We start from the raw sequence: 6,420 nt of genomic DNA on the forward strand, positions 1-6,420 counted from the left end.
ATGACCATGATAATATTTTAAAACCATAATTTTACACAATGAAATCAACAAGGTTGAGTGCTGTAACTAGAAAAAAATATATAGGAGGTCAGTGAGGCATGGAATTGTAACTCAAAAAATAAATTAAAATGTGTTATGTCTGAGCTACTAGTTTCCACGCTCATCTCTCACACCCTTCAGTGAAGGATTCTGTTCAAGATCAAGCATGTTATCCATGAGTAATATGGAATGAGTATGCAGCAGTTGTAATAATAAAAAAGAAACTAATAATTGGTGAAACACAATGTAAATGTAAAAAAGCATGAAGCATTTTTATATACTTTTCTCTCACATCACGCTTACTTATGTGTATATAGTGTGTGTAGTGGGAGTTAAAAGATTTAGCAAATTCCTCAAATTATCTGTCATTAAAAAATTAATTGAAACTTAGTAGTGCATTAAATTCAAAATCAAGCAAGGGAAATTTTATAAACACAGGGATAAATGTGATTGCTTTTACTCAACAAATATTACATCCAATAAGAATATTAGTTCCTAAATTGCTGTATATATTTAAAACACCCAACCTATCAAAAGAAGTCACATGTAACATAATACAAAGTTATTATGTTGGAAAATGATGTATCATCATGCAAGTATGCATTATATTGCAATTATAACTTGTTCAGTAATGCCACTAAACTAGGAGAGAATAGAAATGTTCAGTATTGGTGCACACCAGGACATGTACATAAATATTCATATATTATCTATATATTCATATATCTTATCATACATATGAATCCATAGAAAATTAGACTATTATTCCTGAAAAAAAGTGATGAGTTTGGAAAAACAACAACATTTCAAAATGATGAGAATCTAGTGGACTGTAAAAGAAAATGAAAAGAATTTGGTGAAGGGTTCAGAATTGAATGGGGAAAAAAACGTATTTTCAAGTATAAGGGGTGCAACCATTACAATCTACTTCCAAAATTCCCTGAGTTAGACAGCATGCTTATATTGAGAGAGAAACAAGAATCATGGGGTTAAAATTGGGGATTATGACATCTGGTTCAGCAGGTCAGGAGCTTGGAAGTCCCCACTCCATCCTAACAAGTAAAAAGCTAAACAAACTGAAAATCCACAACTTCTTAGATTCATGAGGGAAGTGAGGGAACTGGGTAAATCCACCCACTCCCACCACCACCCCAAGTTGAAGATAGGCAAGGAGATACAGAGAATTATGACCTACCAGAGCAGAAACCCAGGAGCCGAAAGCTCCACAGAAACCAGTGGCAGGGTAGGAAAACCTGATCTGTCACGAATGAATTGCTGGAGCCTCAGTGTGGACAAGTCAGAGAGATAAAATCTTCAAGGAACCCCATCATAGGGGACCCCCTGCATTTTTGTATTTCCCTCAGGAGCTCTAACAGTGGAGATCAGAAGACAATCAATCAATCCCCTTGTGCTTCCTGCAGAGTGAAGGGAAAAGTACCCTTTTTTTTCCCCAAATATTTATTTAAATTCTAGTTAGTTAACATTCAGTGTAATATTGGTCTCAGGAATAGAACTCAGTGGTTCATCCCTTACATACAACACCCAGTGCTCATCACAAGTGCCCTCCTTAGTACCCATCACCCATCCAGCCCATCTACCACCCACCTCCCAACATCAACCCTCAGCTTGTTCTCCATCCTTGAGAGTCTCTAATGGTTTGTCTTTCTTTCTCCCCCCCACCGCGCCGCCCCATATGTTCATCTGTTTTGTGAAGAATAAACACTGTTAAAATGTCTATACTACCCAAAGCAATCTACACACTTAACGCACTCCCTATCAGAATATCACCAGCATTTTTCAACGAGCCAGAACAAAGTAGCCATTTTGAGAAATTCCAGAGCACTTTGTCCTTAACAAGGTCCACCCTCAGAAGAAACTGTTTATTTAATCAGAGCCTAACCTGCTGGGTATTATCAGGGCCTAACTTACCTGCAGGAGAGGAAACGCACAACTCCAGCCCACTCTAGTCACCTGGGCCCCTCTAAGGGCTGAGGAAGCTGCTGAGAAAACTGATGAGGTTCACAGTCCTGTGGCATAGGCTCACTAAAAGACTGAGACCTAATCACAGGACTGTATCCTTCCATTCCTCTTTATGGCATCACCACATTACCAAAAACCTATTAACAGCAGTTCCTTTTATCTAGCACATTATGCCCATCCATCCAGAAAAATATCACAATACTAAAAGGGAAAAGTAGGGATTATTTTTTATTGATATATATTAATCAGTTCTACTGAACACTCACAGGATAAAGGTTTTGTGCCATGCAAACAAATGTAAATTTTAAGTGGATTGCTGCAAGGATAAAACAAATTATTGCATGTGTTCAGATCAACTTTGGCACCAATACTATTATATCCTATCTGTTTCTATCCCAAAATAAACATTTCTGTTTAAAAAATTAAATAAAATAATGACTTTGCCGTCTAACCATGATGAAATAACAAGGATCAGACTTAACTTCCCACCATAAACAACTAGAGAACTGGATAAAACACATGAAATTATTTTTAGACATTGGACAATACTCAACATAGGAATGACCTCTGTGAGAAGGGAATGCAAATAATATACAATCGGCCTCAGTTGCTGGCCGGGTAGGCACATGATAGATCACTCAGTGGACAGGGAAATTCCAAGAACTCCCACTGAACTGAGGAGATGGAGATTTGATTTCAGGGGGATTGAGGTGAGAAGGGATTGTACAAACAAAATTTGCACAAAAGCCTTTTGTGTCTTTCCTGAGACCTAGGCTACAAATACATATTTGTCAGACTCCAGGAAGCAGGCAAAGTATGACTCTGGCTGTAAACTAAATAATTCTCTGAGCTCACAAAGAATGGTATGTACTCAAGCCTTGACCAGCATTGTGGAGAGGTCTCAGTAATCACCTGGGCATTCAGTGCTCTCAGGAATGTTAGCCTTAGAGCAGATTAAAATAAGCTTTAGAGTAAAAAATACTCCAGAGGCAAAAACAAAAACATGCATATATTGTGGCATAAAAAATACGAGTTACAAAATACATGCAAAGCCCACACACTTAAACCTATAAAGCATTGCCAAGGAAAACTTGCAGAACTAAATAAATGGAAAAATATACTTTTACATACAATTCAGAAGACTAAATGGTAGTTTTTGAATGGCATATTTCTCCAGATTCATCTATAAATTCAATGGACTCCCAAACAAAATCCAGCAGGCTTTTTCAGTAATTGACAGGCTTATTCAAAATGCACATAAAAATGCAAGTACTAGAAGATCCCAAACTATTTTGAAAAAAATAACTAACTTGAAAGACTTCTACTATCTGACTTCAATATTACCAGAAAGCTATAGTATTCAAGAGAGTGTGAGTATTGGTTTTAGACATAGAGATCAAAATGAAACAGAATAAAGTCCAGACATACTTGCACAGTAAAATCAATTGCTTTTTGATAAATGTACGTATACTTAGCTGAAAATGGCCATGCAAAGATATTATGTCCTAACTCTGCAACCTATAAATGTTACTGTATAAGGAACAAAGGTCTTGGCAGATAGGATAAAGATGTTGAGGTGGAATGATCATGCTGGGTCATCTGGGTCGGCCCTAAATCCAATCACAGGTATCCTTATAAAAGAGAGGCAAAGAGATCTGGTACACACAGAAGGCGGGGCAATGTGACCCCAAAAGCAGAGATTGGAGGGATGTGGCCACAAGTCAAGGAACGCTAGTGGCCACTACAAGCTGGGAGACGACTTTGACCCAGTGATGCTGATTTTGGACTTTAGGCCTCCAGAGCTATGAGAGGATCAATTGTCATCATTCTAAGCCATCTAGTTTGTGGTATTTATTGCAGTAGTCACAAGACACTGACATACTGCCAAAGCATTTAAAAGGGGAAAGAGTAAAGTTTTCAATAATGGTACTTACTAAGGACATATATCTCAGAATTATAAATGCTCTGCAGAATGCACAGTAGGGCACAATGCATGTTTTTAAATAAACAATAAGACTGAGTAAAGAAATTTGTGTTGCCACGCAACTTGCTAAGCTAAACGAAAATTAATAGGTGGCTAAGTTATTTTTAGCAAGTAACTTAGACAAGATGGGTTATTGACTTAGATCGTTTGTTCTCACCAATTTTTACTTTCCAAATGAACTGTTAGGAGATTTTCTATTTTCCCCAAGATCAAGGGTTTATGAGTTAAAATTATTGGTTCTTGTGTTCTTATTTTCCTCAATTGTATAGATTCTCAGTATGTGTTCATTTACCTGCAAAATATCCCTGCAAAATAATGGTAACTTAGTAGAGGTAGTATTGGAAGGTTTTTCTTTTACAAATTTTATGCCAAATAATTACGACACCAGAATCACTGATAATTCAATTAAACTGAATATGAAGGGGCTCTTTGCCTGAAAAGTTAGTCAGATTGGGTAAGTTTAGGATTCTCACCTTAAAAATCATCTATACACGAATGATGAATTTCTCTTCTGAGCAAAAATAAAATGCTCACAGTCACCAAAAGTAATTGTTCATTAGCACTTATAAAGAATTATTGTCTGAAACGAAACATCTTTTATTTATATAATAAGAATTGAAATAAGAATAAAACAATTAAAAAGTAGGTCCTAAACTGTCTGCCTCAAGAGATCTTTCTTGAGAGTCCTACAGAAGTAATTCAGTGTCCTCAACTCTGCCCAATAGCAGGTTATTTTAAATATTGAATAAAAGCATAAAAATGTTTTTTTTTTCTGCCAATATGTGCTACCTACCTTAAAAAAAATCTTATAAGACTCTATAATTGAGAACAGAGAGTAATTTTCCTAAAAGGCTCTGAAAAAGGCAGAAATCTCCATAAAGGCAGTAATAGGCAATTTACAACTAATAACCATCTGGAGGCTAGAATTCAGTAAAGTCTATCAGTAACCTAATCATTATTAGCAATGTAATTAATGAGGACTTGATGATGTCAAATCAGAGCTTCTAGAAGCCAGAGTAAAATAAACAACATTTTTTAAACTATCATGTGGACAATTTTTAAAAAGTGAGAACATATTCCTTTTCACGGGTAATCCTTATGAGCAATTTGAAATTTCTATTATTTGTAGCCATAGACACATTTTCTATTTGATTCACAGTAATCACGTTCGACTCAGTCTGTACAAACAATGATTAGTGAATACTGGACCATTACATCTATGGGAAATCCAGGGTTAGGTACCTGTGAGCCTATGGTCACAATATTTTTTTGGCAAATGACCAATACATAACTGTTTTATGTGGTTTTTTTTGTTGAAAGACATCTCATATATATATATATATATATATATATATATATATATATATAATATATATATATACTAAATAAGTATTTAGTTCATTGCCATCAAACTCACTGTCAGCAACACAGTAACACTATGCTTGAAGGCAGCCTATCTAACACATATATTTTCCATGGAAGGCACATCAGAGTCTTGCACTCAGGACATTAGAAAACACCTGAGTATGAAGCTTGGCAACAAATTTAAACAGTAAAACCACCAATGAAAAGTACAGAGATACAATAAAAAGGTGGTGCTGAACACCTTACGTTGTGAAAGAAGGCAGTCTTGCTCGGCCTCAGCTAGAATGTGCCCATCGGATGATGCAATTTTTTTTGTTGTTGCTCGACACATATCCCTGAATGACCCAGAAAGTGCTGCGAGGATTGTTTTTGGAGTTCCAAATGGATTCTAGCGAGTAGGCAAATTTGCAAACACGTGAATAATGAGGAGTCACTGTATTATGATGTGAGGAGAGGCTGACATAAAAGCAGACATAAAAGCCCCTCGCAGATAGAGCAGCAAGTGGAGCTCGGAGCTGGTCTAAAACACTGCTGAAAAGGAGACTTTCTCCAAGGAAGGCCTGCCGAGGTGTGGTCACTCAGCAAATTGACTGGTATAGTGGACCAACATAGTCTGGCAGAAGGTATTTATGCCTCTCTTTACTTTGTATTTCTACAGTGCAAAAATCGTTAGGACTCTTTTTCCAGAAAAAAAAATTGTAACTACCTTCCAAAGATTTGTTCCAATTAATAGATTTCACCTGTGGTAGATATCCTGGAATTATAGGTGTAGTATGTATGGGGAATTAATCTACAACTACTGCCCAAGATTTATAAGTCTAATTTTAGGATACTGGTGATAAATTTCACACATGCTTGTCAATATTAAATATCATCGTTAGTTTTTATAATCATTGATTTGGCTATGTTATCCTCAACCCACACACACACACAAAAGTTCCCTGAATGGGCAGCCCGGGTGGCTCAGCGGGCCTTCAGCCCAGGGTGTTATCCTGGAGACCTGGGATGGAGTCCCATGTCGGGCTCCCTGCATGAAGCCTGCTTCTCTCTCT

The sequence above is a fragment of the Vulpes vulpes genome, chromosome 16 (assembly GCF_048418805.1).
Source record: "Vulpes vulpes isolate BD-2025 chromosome 16, VulVul3, whole genome shotgun sequence".
NCBI lineage: Eukaryota > Metazoa > Chordata > Mammalia > Carnivora > Canidae > Vulpes > Vulpes vulpes.